Source organism: Cupressus sempervirens, chromosome 6, assembly GCF_028749045.1.
Source record: "Cupressus sempervirens isolate cs-2001-9-10 chromosome 6, ASM2874904v1, whole genome shotgun sequence".
Taxonomy (NCBI): Eukaryota; Viridiplantae; Streptophyta; class Pinopsida; order Cupressales; family Cupressaceae; genus Cupressus; species Cupressus sempervirens.
In genome coordinates, this window is record NC_143123.1 from 663171315 (window position 1) to 663191863 (window position 20549).

Below are 20549 nucleotides of genomic sequence, written 5' to 3' on the forward strand. Positions count from 1 at the left end.
CCAAGTAGAGAAGATATTGGACTCTTAGGTTCATACAAAGACTAGGCATGGAACATACAAAGAACACCTTGTCGAGTGGCAAGGTAAGCCAGACTCAAAGGCTACATGCGTCCCTAAAAATTAGTTCAAACTTCAGGGCATAGATCTTCACCTTTTATCTCCAGAGGGGACTTAACTTCTTTGGTGGGGAGTATGGTGTAGGGGCACCTTGAGACATAGGGCCCTCACCACTTGCACTTTTTTTGTGCTATACTCTAAGAGATCTTTGTGCTTAGAATAAAGGTTTGAGGACCTAGTTGTGTGCTTTGGAAACATTGGTTAGGGGATAGGAAGTCATAAATGGCCTTAGAATCAAGGTATTCCTTGTCATGAAGTCACAAGTGGCCTTAGAATTAAGGTATTCCTTGTCATTAAAGTCTTAGAATAGGTCTCCAATATTGAAAAGCTAGGAGGTAGCCAATTTGGCAAGAAAAAGATGTCAAAAAATGTGTTGGGACTAAAAATTGCATGGTCAATTTTGAGAACCATTGAAAAAATCAAGCCCTTAAATGCTTTTAAATGAGATTGTACTTGGTTGTCAGTCTGAGGCCTAAGAGGTGTTTAATGTTTCTAACACCTTTCATTTAGTGCATCTATGTGTTCTATGAAGTTAAACTGACATTTTAAACCATTCTGCGAAGTCCCATTTTGAGCTAGTGTCAAAATTTGCAATTCTGCCTGTGTCAAATAGCGATCAGAGGCCCAGTTTGAATTTGAATATCTTTTACCTAGGAATGTGTCATGGATCACCACTTTGGGAATGTTTAGTATGCATATCAAAGAACCTATGTTTCAATTTTCAAGTCATTTTGAATCCTTTTGACTAGGTTTTGCACCCCCCAAAGTTGGTCATTTACTGTTTTGTGTATTTGACTAGTTGTTCACAATTCTGGGAAGCCCTGTTTGACCAATCATATCTTTGACCCAGTTGACCCAAATGATTTTTTTTTTTTTGCATTGTGTTCTAGGGGTCAGGCATTTCATATGTTCCAATTTTGAGATCATGACGAATCCATTTGATCAATTTGGTAACATGATTAAAAACCCAGTTTATATTATTTTGTTACGGCTAAGGTATCCTGATTGATCCGTACCCCTATTCGGCACGTTATAACTTTGATCCTGTGATTGGTAAGCCTAAGTGAATTGTACCATTGTGTTGTGTCTTGAAAATCCTTGAAGTATGCCAATTCTTAAGTCATGACGAATCCTTCTACATACTTTCACATGTCCGTACATTTGCTAAAAATTACTTTTTGACACATTTCTCTGTTAAAATTTCTAAGTGTTTGTTTTCGGAAATTCACCAAATGTGCCTTGTGATTCGTCATGAGCCCAAAACATGGAATTATATTCTGTCCATGGCAAAGAACTTATATCCTAGTTTTCAAAACCCCAAGTGATCAATAACCCAGTTTATAGTGCCGAACTTGAGCCCAGTTTATGTTTTTTAACATTGTTTGCCTGCAGGATAATTGAAGTATGGATGTTCGGCAATTAAAATCTCTTGACTGGGAATCCATCATGGGTTGAAAATTTGCAGTGTGATAGAGTATGTAGGATTGAACACTCATGTCGATTTTCATGGCCTGGTTACTTGATTGAGTTAGTTTTTACGGCCACCTGGCGGGCCTTCAGACACAAATTTCACACTAGTGCGGAAATGATTTAAAATGAAATTTTAAATTGATTGTTTTACATCCAATCATTACAATGCTTCACTGTAGTCATTGCCATTATCTTAGTTCACTAAATGTATGAGATTGGACTTTTTCTCAATGATAAAAGAATCAAATAAATGTGAAGGGCTATTTGTTTTGACAATATAATGTTTTATCACAAGAAGAAAACTAAGAAAATGTGCATATGCATTGAGAAAAATAGAGGGTTTTCATGCCATAACAGAGGCATCACCAGGAAAAGAGTCATTCATCCACAGGCAAGGAAGAAGGGAAGCACCAGCTGAGAGTCTCACGTTTTAAATAAGATAACCAGCAAGGAACTCCATGTGTTGGAGCAAATCACAGAGCAGTCCACATTTTTGGGGCATCCATATGTTGCAGGGCGTCCAAAGAGCAGAATAAAGCTTACAAAGGGAAATGCCACTGTCTGAGGCAATAGGAATAGCAAAAGACTCCACGTTTTGGCACAGGGACCATGAAAAATACATCTCACACACTGAATGGAGCCCCACAATTAAAAGGCAAGTCCATGGCAACAAATAATGCAGCAATGCACGTTTTTGAGAGGGGCCATGTGAGGATAAGTGCAGGAATTTACACAATGGGAAGGCCCATCAGAGATGGCAAATGATCCATGTATGAACAAGGGAGCTGTTCACTACAGCCAAAAAGCATTGAAGTCGTTTTATCCCATATTCATTGTGGGAAAGAGATTTTGATTATTTAAATACAAATCTTTACCAATACTTATTGTCAACAAAACAAAGGCTTTTGTAAAGTCAAAGCTAGTGTAGGTGGGCCCGTGGTTGGCCGGAAACAAGTAAAATTTTGAAAAAAAACGTGCAGACAAAAGGATGACGTCAGCAAATCCGGCCGGGAAAGTCAAAAATATGGCAGGTCGCTATGGCGCTTGCCAAAAAATCTCAAAAAATCCAGCTAGTGACTTGGCGACTTGCCGAAAAATTTCAAAATTCGGCGAAAGTCCAGTGTGCAACATGGGGCCCGCTTAATGAATATGGGATTGACATTTGGCACTGTGGCAAATTAAGGGGAAGAAAATGATTTTAAAATCATATTTCATAATGTTTGAACGCTTGAGTTTTAAATTTGAAAAGATTTGGAATATTTTTAAAGTTTTATATAGTTTGACTATATGAACTTTTTTTTTTAAATTTCATTTTTTTTAATGGCTTTGTTCAGTCTGGGAGGCAATTTTTCAAAGTGAGATTCAAGGGGTTTCCTGAAGGCCAGATATGCCTTATCATATACCGTTGGAACCAGGAAGAGCTAAACTTTCCAAATCTAGAGTTTTTTTTTGCATAGATGCTTCCTGGTTCAAGTTATAGGACAATTTGTGAAATCAGAGGCATTGGCAACAAAATAGGTTGAGTTCTTCAGTGATGATTAAGATTGGTTAGAGGACGGTTGTAAAGGTCTGTTGCAATCTAAAAGTGAAGAAAATCAACTTGAGGTTGTTTTCTTGTCTTCTCAAGGCATTTTCAATTGATTTTTTACTTCTACCTTGAATTCACTTTTATATCAGGATCAATTACTTTTCTTATCATTAGATTTTGAGATATTTTTGATGCCTTTGAGAGATGGAATGAAGAGGATCTGATATGCAGTTATAGAGAGAAGTTAGAAAGAAGCTTTTGTTCTTCTAGGGAAGGATTTCCAAAGTGACAAGTGTCAATTGCAAATTGAATCCGAAAATTGCCTTCTCCATATTTATTCTTTCTTCTCCTCTAAAAAAGGGTTGTTGGTTGGTTTTCTATTTCCAGTTCTTGGAGCTCTGCTCAGGCTGTGAAAGCCACACACCCAACATTTCTCTTTTGTATTGAGTAGCATTCATGTTTTATGCAGATAGTTCTGGTCTGTTAGGTGATTTATGAGTTGTTTTCTGTACCTTTCATGCATTTGGTTTCAAGGAAAGCAAATAAAGAGCAGCAAAGGTTTTAAGTTCAGTCTGAATCTTGTCTCCTAATTATGGATCTGTTATTTCTTCTAATTTGTGATCAAAGAGCATAGATTAGGTTGCATTTCATTTAGGAATGTATGTGATTAAAATGTCTTGCTGGTGGGGCAAAGAACCATGTAATTGCTTGATGTTTGTCACAAGGTTTGCAGATTTCATGATAGGATGTTCTGAGTATGAGATTCATTCTATAGCAGATGTCTATTCACAAGGTGAAAGATAGATCAGGGATCTTGATGTAGGGATATGTCTGAGGTTTCCAGGAGATGTATGGTTATGATTCATTTAATTGCCCAATAGATAAGGCACTGATCATAGATAGGATATTTAAGTTTTGTTGCTCATACTTGGGTCTTGCTGATATCAACATATTAAATCATTTTTCCCTTTTATGTTGAAAGCTATTCAAATGTTAACCCACACTTAGCTTGCCAGTTTCATGAGTTATGTTCTTAGCTATTTCATGCTTGTGATTCCTGGTTAAGTATAGAAGATTTAGGGGTTTTTATCTGCATTAAATAGATTCAGTGTATGCTTTGACAACTGGTAGCATATAACGAATCTATAGGTTCACCTGCCTAGGTTTTGCAGAGCCTGAAGTGCAGAAGGAGTATGGCCTTATAGTTGGCCCAAGTTCTTGGTGAAGTGTGTCCATTATTGGAGATAGCTGCCCATAGACGCATTCTTGCCTTGCATACTTGGTTGTTTAAACTCTGTTAAATCAGGAGCCAACAAGATGTAAACAAAAAGTTGCAAGGCAAAAAAAAATTGCAACTTTGCAAAAATTGTTAATCAACTTTGCAAAACCCTTCCAAACATGGTGGAGACCAATGGCAACCCTAATTGTGAGGGGAAAAGACCTAAGAGGCAATATATAAGCCTACTAAACCATAAAGTTTCCAAAGTGTGTGTCAGTGTATGGACTATATGCTGAAGAGTGGTTTTTGAATGTAAAAAGACAAAATAGAGAGAAATGAAAGCTTTTGAGTGTTGATTTAATTGTTGTATCACTTGAGCATTGTCATTTGGTTTGTTTAGGATAGTTTTGTTTTAGTACATTAGGTGTGTGTTTGTGTTTTTTTCAAGTTTGTAAATTCTTTCATTCTTGCCAGTTCACTATCCTGAATCAGGCAATTGGCATTGAGAAGCATGTAACTCACTATCCCACTATAGAAACAATACAACCTCTTGGGGATAGTGAGTGTACTATATGTACTCCTTGATTGTAAAAGGAAGGGCCCTCAAAATCAATGGAGGGTTGTGAAGATCATTAGAAAATAAGATATGGAGAATGAAGGGGAGTGACGGAAGGCTCCTTGGAAAGGAGAGATTGCTAGAAATGTTTTAAGGAACCAAACCAATCCATACAATAGACAAACCTAGAAAGGTCAAGAAACCCTAAACAACCCTCAATTTTTACAGAGGTATTGTACATCATTTTGGAGACCCAAAACCTTGAAAATATGAGAGTGTTGGTGAAATAAATGGGAGCCTTTGAAGGAAGTTTTCATTTTCTAGTGGAATAAATTTGAGTAATTCCTTGATTTATAGGAACAAGAGGGCTAATTAGGGCTCTTTTCTAGTAGCCCTATTTTAGGAGAAAAGTTTGGAATCAGCAAGAAAGGTAAGTACTTTGAGTTTCCTTGTGTAATGGAAGAAGTGTGTTAAATTTTTTTTCATCATCTCCATAACCCTACAAGTTGTGTGTAAGCATTAGCCAAGAAATACCTAGATTAGTTAGGAATATTGAATTTTCCCATCTAACATGAGAACCTAACAAGTGGCAAGAAGATAATTTTGTTCAAGATAGAAGAGTGGGGTTAAGGATAGGGGGATCTTTGCATAAGAGTGATCCTATAGATCCATTTGGTGAACTTGGGAGTCACCTTAGGTCTCAGTGGTAGACTAGAAGCATGAACTAGTGATTAGTTCATCCCCTCTTCCTATCAAGGGGCTTGGAAAGCTTGTTCAAAACTTGTTATACTTGACAAGACAAAGTGGATGGATTTTATAATCCAAGATGGTATGTTATTCAAGGGAAGTCATTTGTGCATTCCAAAAAGTTCGAATCTCATTAAGGAGAAGCATAGGGGAGGATTGGATGGACACTTTGGTAGAGATAAAACCATTTCTTTGGTTGTTGAGAAATTTTATTAGCCATAGTTGCTAGAAGATGTAAAGAAGTTTATGTAGAGTTGTACAGTATGTCAAATGGCGAATGGAGTGAAGCAAAATACAAGGTTATATTAGCCATTACCTATACCTGAGAAGCCATGGGAAGATGTTAGCATGGATTTTGTTTTTAGTTTATTAAGGACACAATGAAAGCATGATTCAATAGTTGTTGTGGTTGAAATATTTTCAAAGATGACACATTTCATTCCCTGCAAGAAGACTAGTGATGTTGTTCATGTGGTGGAGTTTTTTTTTTCAAAGAAGTGGTGAGACTACATGGTTTGCCAACAATTATAGTTTCTGGTCAAGATACTAAATTTGTTGGGTATTTTTGGCATACATTGTGGAAGAAGTTGAAGATAAATTTGAATTTTAGTTCACCCCATCATCCACGAATTGATGGACAAGTAGAAGTTGTGAACCAAAGTTTGGGGAATTTTTTGAGATGATGGTTTGGAGATAAGCCAAAAGAGTGGGATATGATTTTAGCACAACCAGAATTCGCATACAATAATTCTATCAACAGGAGTACTGGTAAATCATTATTCTAGATTGTATATGGGAGCAGTCCCATAAATGCTTCTAAATTGAGGTAGTTGGATAAAGGAGACATAAATAGTCCTAAAGCAGAAGATTTTGCAAAAAATTTGAAGAACATTCACAAGGAGGTGAGGAAGCACATTAGACAAATGAATACAAAGTATAAGTTTAAGATAGAATTAAAAAGAAGTATAAGAATTTTAAATTAGAGATAGAGTCATGGTTCGGTTCATGTAAAGAAAGGAGAGATTTCTAGTGGATACATTTAATAAGTTTAAAATGAAGAAGTTTAGACTAAGCAAGATATTGAAAAGACATGATACTGAAAATGCCTATGAAGTAAAGTTGCTAGTTGAATTGAATGTTTTACCAATATTCAACATTTTAGATTTGACCAAATATTATGAAGGAGGTGATGGAGATGAACTTGTAGAAGAATAGTGAAGTATTCAAGCATCTACTTCATCTACAAAGGAGAATGAGGAGATATTGGATAGTCATGTGAGGAGAAGCACAAAGAACAAAACATATAAAGTGTATCTGGTCAAGTGGAAAGGGAGGCCAGTGGAGGAATCATCATGGCTAGCATGGGAGGAGGTTGAATATCTTGGTTTTTTTTTACTACCTAAGTCATGACAAGGTCACTTCTTAAATTACCCCAGGTGTGTAATGTGGGAACATCCTGGGTGTAAGAGCAATCTTGCATCACCCAAAAATATTTATATTTTGAATTTTGTGTTTTCAATAAGTTCTATTCCTGTGCAAAGTTGTTATTGATGGAGCTTGCTAATTTTAATAAGTTGATATTATTTTCTCATATTGTTGTAATCTTATATGTGGAGGTTCATCTTAGATTTATGAGCATGGCACATGAGTTTCATTTTCATATCATATGTATTAGTGCAGTTATTGCAGATATTTGGTATGAATTTTGGCTATCCAAAATTGAGGTCTAACAATGAAGGTCTAAATGGCTCTGAAATGTGGAGAAACCTAAATTGATGGATGCTTGCACAATTTTTTTTTTGTAGATCACTAGATGAGGATTCTAGATTGGTTTTATAATAGCCCATCAGGTCAACAGTTTGCTAGTTATGGTCTCCAGAAGTTGACCCGTCTAAAAATGTAATTTGTAAATTATTTTGAGTCGATCTTATGTAATAAAGTGTAATTAAATGATATAATATGATGTTGGTTGGCTTCAAGGGTTAAACCTTACTATTTAGAGCCTTCTCCAACAATAAAAAGTGCCTATATAAGGAAGGCTCGTCAATTGTCTAGGGCAGTTCAAGGTGATAGTCGTAGCTCTGTCTTGCAGACTATTGTAAGGAAGGTGTTCATGTGGGTTGGCATATTGTAATTTTGTAATACTACATTTGCATTGATAATAAGAAGCCCATATTTTGTTCTCTCAATTTGTGTTGTTTCTTTGTTTCTATTAGGTGATGTAGTATTAAGGGGAGCACCCTTCATCATGAACCTACATGAAATAACTCCACCTACTTTTGATTGGAATCAAAAGGAGGAAGATGGGATTATTTAAAGAACCAAATTATGGCCAAGTGCACTAAAGCCTGGTTGAAGCAGAGAAGAAAGGAGAGATCACCCATGAACCGATCAAAAGAGACAAATAAACATCCCCAATATTCCTCCCATTTCTAACATAATTCTTTCCATTAATGATGTAGGTAGAAAAAGAAGTTTGAGGAAATCAGTTTCTGAACCAATCAAGAGCTAGCCTATGGTGCAAAGAACTAGGTACAAGACCAAGTCTCAAAAGTAGACGAATATAGCAACCCAAGAACCTATTAATGTAAAATTGGACAAGGACAAGGAACAAGATATTTTATCCATGGATAATGAATAACATGTTCAAGAGCTAAGGGACAATTTTATCTGACTGGTTGATACAATGGTGACTCCAGCTAAAAACATTAAAAAAAAGATTTATTAGTGATGCCAAAATGGATTACCAATTTAGTGGGTAAAAAGTGCAGCCTAGTTCCCATATCAATACCAATTCATGATATGGTGAGTAAGTATGTCATGAAAACCCCTAAGCCAAAAAGAGTAAATAATGTCAATGGGATCTTGGTTTACTGGTGAAGTTGAATGGCTCACAATGAGCCCACCAGGGATCAAGTCTTGTCGAGTGCAAGGCTCCAACATCATAAGGGATGAGGCTGGGATCGTGTCCCAGGTGATTTTGATGGCGTGGATGACCCTCAGTCCTTGGCTTTAATCCAAAGAGGTTTCAAGCACTAGTGAGCCCATATCAAGTTCCTAAAAAGTCTATGTAGTGGCCTTCACTGGTTGGTAGCTTGTAGGCTTCATGCCTCATAGATCTGAACCCTCCATAAAAAAAAAAAGAGAGTAAAGAATGCAATCATGATTGTTACTAATTCAAAGATAGTTGTGGTTGTAGAAGAATTTTCTCTTTATAAACCTATAGAAGGATTTTTTGAACTGGATGTCAACAATTTTTAGATGACCAAAGTGTACTTAAGAGTATTGAACAAAGAAACTAAAGAGCATTGGCTGGGACATTCGACTCAAAATATGCTCATGCAATCACAAAAGGATGCTAAAGAAAAAAAAGAATCAAGAAAATCATAAATTCCATGGTTGAATATATTAATTCTCTAAGGATGTGAAACATTACCCTTAGTACAAGCACTAGAAACTTTTGATCCAAACTCCCTAGATAGCAAAAAGATATTTAACCTATAATAGAAGGGAAAATTAGTGGTAGTCGTAATGGATGGATGGATAGATAACATGATCAAAGACAAAATAAAGTTCATCCATGAGTCCAATGCAGTATTCAGTGACACAAAAACCCTACAGGGTGAAGTGTAGACCTAGTTACCAATTTGATAAGTAGACGAAGATAAGTGGGCTGCTATAGTCACCAAATTTTAAAAATAGAAGAATTTGGCATCTCTAAGTTTCTAATAGAAAATCATCTAAATTTTTTTGTTTCAGCCATGTTATACATCATGAAGAAAAATATGAGCTAGAGGTGCTCAATATATAAATCTACAATCGCATGGGCCCAAACTATTGAAAGGGAAATACAATAATTGTTCGACAACCTTCATCTCCTCCTTGAAGATCTTCACCATTGATTCCAAATCTAAGTATCCTTCTTCACATTGTGGTATACCATTAGGATTAATAATCCTCATATCTTTAATAAGGAATGCAAGGGACAGAGTGAATCCTACAACAATAGGCTTCACAAAGGTTGCTTAAATATAATCTATGTTGTGTTTGTGTATGGGTCACCAACCTAGTTATTCCCAACAGATTGTGAGGATGAAGTGGGATAAAGATGTTGGAAATGATTGAAAAGATCATGAGGAAAGTTGTTGAAATGATATATGGAAATTATAAAGAATGTTCTCAATCATTATTTTGTCATTGATTTCAAACTTGCTATGAATGACAATTGCTTTAGTGATCCAAATACTATCAGTTAGTTGATTGACAAGGAGAAGGCAATCAATAAGATATAACTAAGTACACCAAGAGAAAGGTTGAAGTTATGATGTTGTAATGAAGTACAAGGATTAGTCAAGCCATTGATGAAATAAGTGTGTTGATGACATACTATAAGACATAGAGAATGGGCACACAGAAACATATCAAAGATGTAAGGTTTTAGCTAAGACATTTGTAAATCCTAACTAAAGTTCATTAGAGAGAGGGAGCCGAGAAAGCTAGTAGGAGTCGAGCAGATTCCTAGTTGAAGCCAAGCAAGATCAATATCAAGTGCTAAGTAAACTTCAAATGCCGAGTGATATCAAGTGTCGAGTAAACTTCAGATGCCAAGTGATATCAAGTGTCAAGTAAACTTCAGATGTCGAGTGATATCAAGTGCCGAGCAGATATAGTGCCGAGTAACATAGAGATGCCGAGCACCAGTAAAACCAATAGTGTCGAGTAAAATAGAGATTTTGAGCACCAGTAAAAACAATAATGCCAAGTTGCTGCATTATTTTGAAAATTGAAGATTTGCCAGATCTAAGCCGACAAGGTTGTTATTTAGAAGTTTGTAAATTAAATGGAAGTTAAGAATGATGAGCTAGTGGTACAGAACACCATGTAAAACATTTTAAAGGATACAACTGATGAAGTTTCTAGATGAGAACAAGATATGAGGTAGATACATTGTATCCTACCTAATCCATTTTGAAACCCTAAAATTAGAGAAGAAAAATTGAGCGGCAAAGGCAAAATCAGATTTCTATTTAAAGAGTCATAAGTTCATGAAGAAAAGAGAGAGAGAGAGAGAGAGAGAGAGAGAGAGAGAGAGAGAGAGAGAGAGAGAGAGAGAGAGAGAGAGAGAGGTAGTTAAGCATGAAAGCATAAAATGTTGAAGGAGGTGATAAGGAGGAGAGAGAGCATAGTTATTCTGTTTCAATAAGAAGACCCCAGATATGGATGCATTGGCATGATAAGTAAGAAGAATCAAGGAGACAAAGCTTGATAAGAAGACAAGCAATCAGAGCTGAAGTGATTGAAGCCAAGCATAAGGATTGAAGTGAAAGTGTGATATGAAATCTGCAAAGTATGTTGTAAGTTATATTAGATCAAAAGGCCATTATCGTTACTTTCTAGAAATTGTAACAGATAGTTTAAATCCTATGGACTTAGGTTGGTTTGATAGCCATGAGATAAATCCTTTAACAGGGTGATATTCCAAGTGAATGTTCTAAAGTCCTTTAGCCAGGCCTATTCCTAACAGTTTGGTGAAATCCTTTAACAAGGTCACATTTAACAGTGTGTTGAAAGCCTTTAACAGGGCAGGCCTTTAACAGGGCATCACTTTAGAAGAGTGAGAATCAAGTAGCATGTTATTGGTGGGTTTTTCCAAATTGGGTTTGCACATAAATCATTGTGTCATGTGTTGATCTTGAACGTTTCATTTCTGCATGTTGATTTACTGTAACTTGCTAATATGGTTGATTTAAGTTTGGATGGATGAAAAGTGAATGGATTTATTAAAAGTGTAGAAAAAGTATTATTAGGGCATTTGGACCTTGAATAACTGATTCACCCTCCCCCCTCTCAGTTATTCTAAAGAATTCTAACAAAAGATTCTTGGAAGATGCAATTGTTGAGTCTAAAGAGCCATAATTCAAATATTGTCGAAGAACTCATGGGCACCTATCATGGTTGGAAATTGGCATGCGATGCACTAGGCAAGGATGAAGAGATTGAAGAAGCAGAGCATGATGCTATTGCTTAGTTTTATTTTCTCAATATAGTTTGAATTTCGGTCACAAGTGTCCTATAAATGTTTATTTAGTTACTATAACTATTTTGTTAACTATTAGGAGATTGGGTTTTTAAGAAATCCTCCTGGTAATCTAAAACTATATCTGCTAGACTCAAAGTAGGTTACTGGTTAGAAAAAAATCCATGGGAAAAAACATTTTAGTACTTTTAATAGTTAAATTTTGATCTTTTGGGGGGGAAATTTAACGAAGATACGGTACATGTTTTAATGCTTTATTTGAACCTTTGAATTTCGATAATACAAGTTTATATATGGGGTGATTTGAATATTTGAATTCAGGTTTATGTAGTAAAGGTTTCTTGGTGAATGTTTGTTTTGATATCCTATGTTATCTTATTAATTGTTTATACCTAATGTTCTATTATTGTTGATAATTCATATATGTTTTCAACAAGTTGTGAAAATTTAAATACTTTGATCTTTTCTTTCTCTTGTTCTTGTTATGAAACTCTTTTATAAAAACCCCTTATCCAAGAATAAGAAGGGCAATCTTTGTGTTTTCCAGTAAAAAGTGCATTTTTCAAAGTAGGTTAGATATTCATTGAAAATATAACAAGGGAGTTGTACCTTGTAAAATTCAAAGGGAAGCAAATTGTTAAAGCTTACCCAACTATAGTGAATGTTTTTATCTTCATAAAGGGGGCTTTAGAGTCCAACTAATAATTATATGTGAGGAGACAAAATATTGTTCACCAACAGATATCTAAAGATCTTTCAAGCATGCAAATTGATGAACTAGTAGGATTATACTAACCACTGGAGAAAGATTGAGAAGCAACAAAGAAATTTTAGAGCAACCATTTTCTTCTAAAGCAAATATAAGAAGAAAAAGAAATACATTCTTCAAGAATCATAGTAAAGTGATGATAATGGTAAAATGAATATAAATGTGAATCCAACAATTATAGAGGAAGAGGAAACTATTCCAAAGGAAGCAGTAGCAACTTTGGAGGAGATAAAAGAGGAAGAGATAGAAGTAATGGGGGAGACAATCGTAAAAAGAATGTTCAATGCTTTCATTGCTATAAGTTTGGACATTATGCTTCAAAATGTTGCATTAAACAAGGTGAAATAGAAAAAAGAAGTGCTCATTACACTATTGAAGATACGATAAAAAAATCATTTGTTGCTTCAATACAAGTGTTTGTGAAAATAATGTGCAATGTATAGACTCTAGATGTTCTTCACATATGAAATGTAATGAGAATATATGTCAATATGGATCAAAAACATCAAAGTAATGTAGTACTAGGAGATAATAATTCTCATGGAAGCAAAGATAAGGGAACTATTGTGGTTACAACATAATATGGTAAAGTGAAGCATATCAATGAAACATTATTAGTTCTAACGCTCAAAAACAATGTGTTGTCTATTGGAAAAATTTTAGAGAAAAATTACCAACTAATTTTGATAAGAATGAGTGCATAATAAGAGATAAAACCCAAAGGAATGTGATTGTTGCAAGAGAAAAAATGATAGGTGGTAGGATATTTCCTTTCATTTTACTAATGGTAACCAAGCACCAAGGAATAGAGAGATGAATGAAATTAAAATATGGCATAAAAGATATGGTCACCTCTATTTTAGTGGATTGATTTTACTCAAAAGATTAAAAATGTTTGAGGCTCTATGATTAATTGAAGGCACAAAAGAAGTTTGTGAAAAGTTCATTGTTGGCAAACAACATAGGATATAAAAAATTGTTGGAAAATCTAGCATAGCAAAAAAATATCTTGAGATAATCTATACATTTTTGTGTGGTCCTATGGAAACACCTTCTTTGAGAAAATCCAAGTATTTTCTAACCTTCATTGAAAAAAAAATTGGTTCTTAGTGTAAATAATTATTATTTACGCTTTACTTAAGTTTACTTAAGATAAATGCATTATTTTATTATTTCTTAGGTTAGACACCTAGGAGTTTGTGTACTCATATGAGTTATCTTGTTGACAACATAGGAGTAAGAAACTCTAATTTAGCACATGGTGTCTACACCACTGGAGTTTGCATAATCAACTGAGTTGTCATGTTGACAACATAGTTGTTTGCACTCTCAATTTAGCACATGGTGTCTACAACATAACTTTAGTGACACACCTTTGTAGGCTTATCCTCTCATCATCGCACTAAATCCTATGCTTAATGGAGGATAACCAATTCCTAGTGGACATGTGCTTAGTTGTGAAGCTTATCATATGGCTAACTCCTAGACATTCTAGATGCATCATAGAGGCCTTTATATTCAGGCTCTCCTAGTGTTCAATTATATCAATTTGAATCAATTATAATGAATTGAATATCATATTGTTATTCTGATCATACTCTATTGGATTATTTGTGCTAGTTATTATGTTTCTTAGTCTTGGGTGAATGTTTCCCTAAGGCAAATTTTTACATGGTATCAAAGCCATAGGAGTGTCATTTCATAGCCATTGGGGAACGATCTTGCTTCACCTCTTTGAGGACACCACGATTGAGATCTGGAGCATCTGTGGATATTGGGAGTGTCTAGAGCCAAAGTGGACCTCACCATTGCATTCAGAGCATCAGCTCGGTGAAAATCAACTATAAATTCACTTATATTGGGTAATAGTCAAATTTGAGGCAAATTTTTTTTTGCAAACCAGCACCTAAAGGCCCTGATTTGCAAGTACAGTGTGATCTATTAGATTTGCAGTTTATTTGATTTTTAGATCTATATTTATTTTTTCTCTGCAATTATTTTCAAATTTATATTTTCAAAAAAAAATTGGGCCTACTTGGCCTACATAGAAAAATAATTTGCAGGAACCGGGCGATGAAACCTCGGCCCCCACAGGGAATATTCACTGCAAATTTTGAATATTCCTTTATCTATTTTTGGAGGTCTTTTCCAAACAAATCCATCTTAAACCACACTAGCGGCCACATTTTCCACCTACTAGTGGTCATTTAATATCCACAAGAATCCGACGGACAACTCATTCAACTCCACGGCGGCCACTACATTTGTTTTAAAACACGTGGGCTTTGCCTTTTATTAAACCTGAAAGGGATTCCCATGGTGCATGTGGGACTAACCCACTACACTGTCAATTTTTGAAAAAATGTGGCAACCTATTTTTTTTAAAACTTGGCTCTAGCGTCGTCCTTCACCTGTCTGATGCTAATCATGCGGCTTCTGTCCAGTCTGACATGTGACTTCTACCTAGTCTAACATGTGGCACACTACCAATAGAGCTCCACCACACCTCACCACCAAATCGTCACCAAACCCAGTCAACAGTTGTCATACATCCACATCCTCTTTGACACATTATCACAATCCATATAGTCCATACACTGCTGACACCAGCAGTGGCATCATCAAGGGGACCCATTTTTGTTGATGTCAGGGGCTCACTATGTTAAAATTTACAGTTGTATGACCATCATTCGGAGGTAAAATAGAACTACTGTGATGACCATTTGAATGTCAAATTTAACTTCATAGTTTGCTGATTAGACCCCTCTCCAGATTCATTTTTTATTTGACAATCCAAATTTGAAAGGCCATATCTCAATCATCTAGGCTCCAAATCATGTGTAATTTTTTTTTTTTTTTTGGCTAGAATTTCCTAAACTTTTCAGCGATGTTCTTCTTTTCTAGTTTTTCTACATGGATTTGTCAGACATTGCAATTTTTGGTGATTGTACCTATCCAATCCTACATTTTTGCAACTTCAAATACTCTGTATGGGCTCATCTGGACACATAAATAGGTTCCATTTTTTTGAAAGTGAATAATTTTTTATCTACTTTCTAGATCTATAATCAGATTATAGGCTTATGTGGATAGAAATATCGCTTTTAGAAATAGGTCCTTTCTTTGCATTGTATTGCTTCAAAATTATTGTATTTCTGAGCTACATTGTAAAGTTCTAGATTTTAACTATAAAAGGAGGATGTAAATAGTAAATTAGAAGTCCACTAAGGTCAAAATTGACAAAGTGGACCATTGTAATCGCACTACCTATAAAATGCAAAATCATGCATTAGGGGGTTGATTGATTATTTTTGCATTTTGGGGGGTGCAAAAATTCATTGATCTCATAGAGGTTTGCTTCATATGTCAAGGTGGTCTTAAACCAAAGTTGACAAAGAGGAACTATCAACAATGGAGTACCTTAATCATTGATCATCTAAGAAGAGAGCATAAGGAAATATTTCCTTATTTATGTTTAAACAAACTGATCTCTTCTTGTCAATAGCCACCTATTGCAAGACTTTTGGACATCATTTATTTCAATGTCACTCATTCTTGCTTTAAATTCATTGACAAGTACTCTTATCCTTTTGATATTTGGATAGGTCTTTGGGAAGCATATGGAGATCCAAATATTCCCCCCTTTCCAAAAGACATTATATCTTTAGTCACTTTAGTTATGGTACCTCCAACTCCAGATGAGATCACACATTCTGATACTCCTGTTGATACTATTGATCTAGTTCCAACCTCATATGCTCCTAATTCAGTGCAGTAGGTATTCCCATGTCTTCCTACTTTAGCTTCATGGGATGAATTCCTTCTAGACATTGCAAGGTTGTCCGTGGAGTCTCACATTGAAGATGTGGGAGACATCATTGATGACATCAATCTTCTCTTTGTTGAGGAGACTTCTTCACTTGTTTTGAGGGCACACTCTGACCCTCAACCACTTGATTTTTATGACATGATTATGGATTCTTTACAATAGTTAGAGGAGGACTCATTCACTTACGAGGAGACATATCAGTCTGTGGAGATTGTATTCCAGTTTCCTTAGACATCATATTTCCTGAGGATTACTCCATCCATTCATGCATCTTTCTTTCTTGTACTTTTCTCTCTTTTTGGGGGAGGGTTTTTCTCATGAGGTTTTCCCTCTTTCTCCATTTGCAAAGAGATTGCATTGCATTGTGTGTTCAACATTGCATTTGTGCATGGGTACCTAACATGGCCTAGTAGTTGAGATCCATTATGCATTTCATCATAGCTTTTGTGAGCTTAAGTGCATTCCCCTAAGTTGCACTTAAGGGGGGGTGTTAGTGTAAATAATTATTATTCACGCTTTACTTAAGTTTACTTAGGATAAATGCATTATTTTATTATTTTTTAGGTTAGATGCCTAGGAGTTTGCATACTCATTTGAGTTGTCTTATTGACAACACAGGAGTAAGCAACTCTAATTTAGCACATGTTGTTTGCACCACTGAAGTTTGCATAATCAACTGAGTTGTCATGTTGACAACACAGTTTTTCACACTCTCAATTTAGCACATGGTGTTTACAACATAATTTAACGTGACACACCTTTGTAGGCTTATCCTCTTATCATCACACTAACTCTTGTGCTTAATGGAGGATAACCCATTCCTGGTGGACATTTTCTTAGTTGTGAGGCTTATCATATGGCTAACTCCTAGACATTCTAGATGCATCATAGAGGCCTTAGTGTACAATTCTATCAATTTGAATCAATTACAATGAATTGAATATCATATTGTTATTCTGATCATACTTTGTTGGTCTATTTGTGCTAGTTATTATGCTTCTTGGTCTTGGTTGAATTTTTTCTTAAGAAAAATTATTACATGGTATCAGAGCTATACAAAATTCTTACAGTGGTAAGTATATCAAATCAATAAGGTCAGATAATGGAGGTGATTAAAAGTTAAATTAGTTTATTGATTTTTGCAACAAACATGGAATTAAGAGAGAATTCACTACTTCCTACACTTCACAAAAAAATGGAGTTGTTGAAAGGAAGAACGTGACAATTATTGAAATGGACAGAAGTATGTTGAAAGAGAAAAATCTACATAAGAGCTTTTGGGCCAAAGCAATAAACACAACAACATATTTTCTAAATAGAAGTCCTACAAAAGTAGTTAAAGTATTAACTCCTAAACAAGCATGGTCTGGGATAAAGCCAAGTGTTGATCACCTTAGAGTATTTGGGTATGTTTCTATTGAAATTTGATCGAAAAGATCATTATTAAAGAAGGGAGATTGTTGATAAAGAATGTTTTCAATCATTGTTTTGTCACTGATGTCAAACCTACTATTTGTTGGAATGAAAATTGCTTATAAGATCCAAAGTGCTATCACTTAGTTAATTGATGAAGAATATTTAATCAATAAGATGTAACAAAAGTAGCTAAGGGAAAGGTTGAGTCATTGTTTTGTAATAAAGTACAAGGACCAATTAAGACAATGGTAAAATGATGTATTGATAATACACTTGAAGATACAGAGGTTGACCACACTTAGAAACTCTGGAAGAATAAGTTATAACAAAATTGTCTACAAAGCTTGACTAAATTCATCAATGGTGTTGAGAAAGTTAGTTCATGTTGAGAAGATTATCAGTAAGTGCCAAGCAAATGCAAAATTTAGTGTGTTCTTAGTGAAATAGAAGGTGTCAAGCAAGTTCAAGTGTCGAGCTAGATAAAATGTAATAGGTGTCGAGCATCACTAAAAATTAGTTGATGCCGAGTGAATCCATAGTAGGTTTTGAGTAACACAATATGTGCCAAGCATTAGAAAGTCAATAGTGTCAAGCTACTGCATTATTTGAAAAGTCAAAGATTTTCCGAATCTGAGCTGACAAGCTTGTTACCTTGAATTTTGTGAACCAGATGGAAGATAAGAATGTTGAGTTGGTAGCACACAATTCTAGGTTAACTATTTTTAGGCGAATATAGGTGGATTCCATAAGATGTTTCTAGAAGAAACAAGATATTGGAAGATACATCGTATCTTACCTAATCTATTCAAACCCAAAATAAGAGCAAGAAGATTAGAGTGGAAAAAGTGTTCCAAACTCCTACTTAAGGAGTTATAGGTCAAGAAGCAAAGATTGGAGAGAGTGTGTGGTGTCAAGAAGAAGGCATTGAGAGGGAGGAATAAAATATAGAGACTCTACTTTGATAGGTGACCATAGAGGTGTTTGCATTGGCACAATGAGCATGGAGACTCAAGGAGACAAAGCTTGAAAGGAGGACAAGTTGTCAGAGCTACAAAGACTTAAAGCTAGGCAAATTTGTGAATTGAATTGAGATCTAAAATCTACAAGTTATCTTGTGAGTTATATCAAATCAAAAGCCCTTATTGTTACTCTGTAACAATTGTATCAGTTAGGAAAAATCCTATGGATTTAGGTTGGTTTAATATCCATTTTGTAAATCCTTTAATAGGGTGACATTCCAAGTGAATGTTCTAAAGTCCTTTAACCAGGCCCACTTCTAATAGGGTGGTTGAAATTCCTTAACTGGGTCACATTTAACAGTGTGGTTTGTAGCCTTTAACAGGGCATGCCTTTCACAAGGCATCACTTCAGAAGAGTGAGAAAGGAGTAGCATGTTACTAGTGGTTTTTTTCAAATTGGGTTTCCACGTAAATCATTGTGTTATGTGTTGATCTTTCATGTCTTATTCCTGCATGATGTTTTATTAGTAACTTGCTAAGAAGAATGTTTAGCTTGGATGCATAGCTAGTTTAATGGACTCACTATACTTACCAAAAAAAAATTATTAGGACATTTGGATCTTGAATAATTGATTCACCCCCCTCTCAGTTATTCTAAAGCATTTCTAGCAATTGGTATCAGATCCATCTACTGATTTGGTTTAAAGGTACTAGAAGCAAAAAGATCAAAATGTCTAAGAGAGAAGTTCCCAAGCTCAACAAAGATAACTTTGCTGCATGGAAAAGTTTGATGAAGCTCCACCTAGGACCAATAGGTGATCATGCATAAACCTCAATCAAAGTAGAACATGTTGATCCAACTGGTGTCCCTACTATAGAAGATATGAAGAAAAAGAAGGAGCACAATCAGGTAATGTTGGAGATTGCCTCTACTCTCAGCTATGTTGAATTTGATGGCATCAAAGGATGTACCTCTGCATTCAAGATGTGGGAAGCCTTGTCAAATATTTATGGAGGAGATCAAAATGTCCAAAGGGAAAAAAGAGAAAGCCTCAGAGGAAAGTTTTTTTGGAAATGATTGAAAAGATCTTTGAATGAAGAATGATGGAATTGGTAAAGAATGCTTTCAATCATTGTTTTGTCATTGATGTCAAACTTGCTAACTACAGGAATGACAATTGCTTAAGTGATCCAAATACTATCAATTGGTTGATTGATAAGGAGGAGGAAATCAATAAGATGTAACTAGAGCACCTAGAGAAAGGTTGAAGTTATGATGTTGTAATGAAGTATAAGGATTAGCTAAGCCATTGATGAAATAGTGTATTGATGACATACTCTATGACACAAGGAATGGACACACTAAGACACATCAAAGATGTAAGGTTTAACTAAGTCATTCGTAAAGCATAACCAAATTCTCAATTGAAGTCAAGCAAGTTCAACTTCAGTGTGTACCGAGCAACTCTTCAAATGCCAAGCAAGATCATTTAGGTGCCGAGTAACACAAGAATTCTTCAGGTGCCAAGTAACACAAGAATTCTTTAGGTGCCAAGTAACGTAGGATTGTTCAAGTGCCGAGTAACACAAGATTATTCAAGTGTCGAGTAACTCAGGAAAAGGCTTCAGGTGCCAAACATCAATAAATGCAGTAGAAGCTAAGTAACCCAGTTAATGTCGAGCATGAGTAAACCAATGATGCCAAGTTGCTACATTATTTGTTAAGTCAAAAGATTTTCCAAATCAATAATGATAAGTTTATTACATTGAATTTTGTGAATTAGTTGGATGATAAGGATGATGAGTAGATGTCACAGAATTTTATGTAAACCATGCAAACCAATTCAAGGAAAATACTGATGGACTTATCATGAAGTTTATGGAAGAAACAATTTGGAGGGA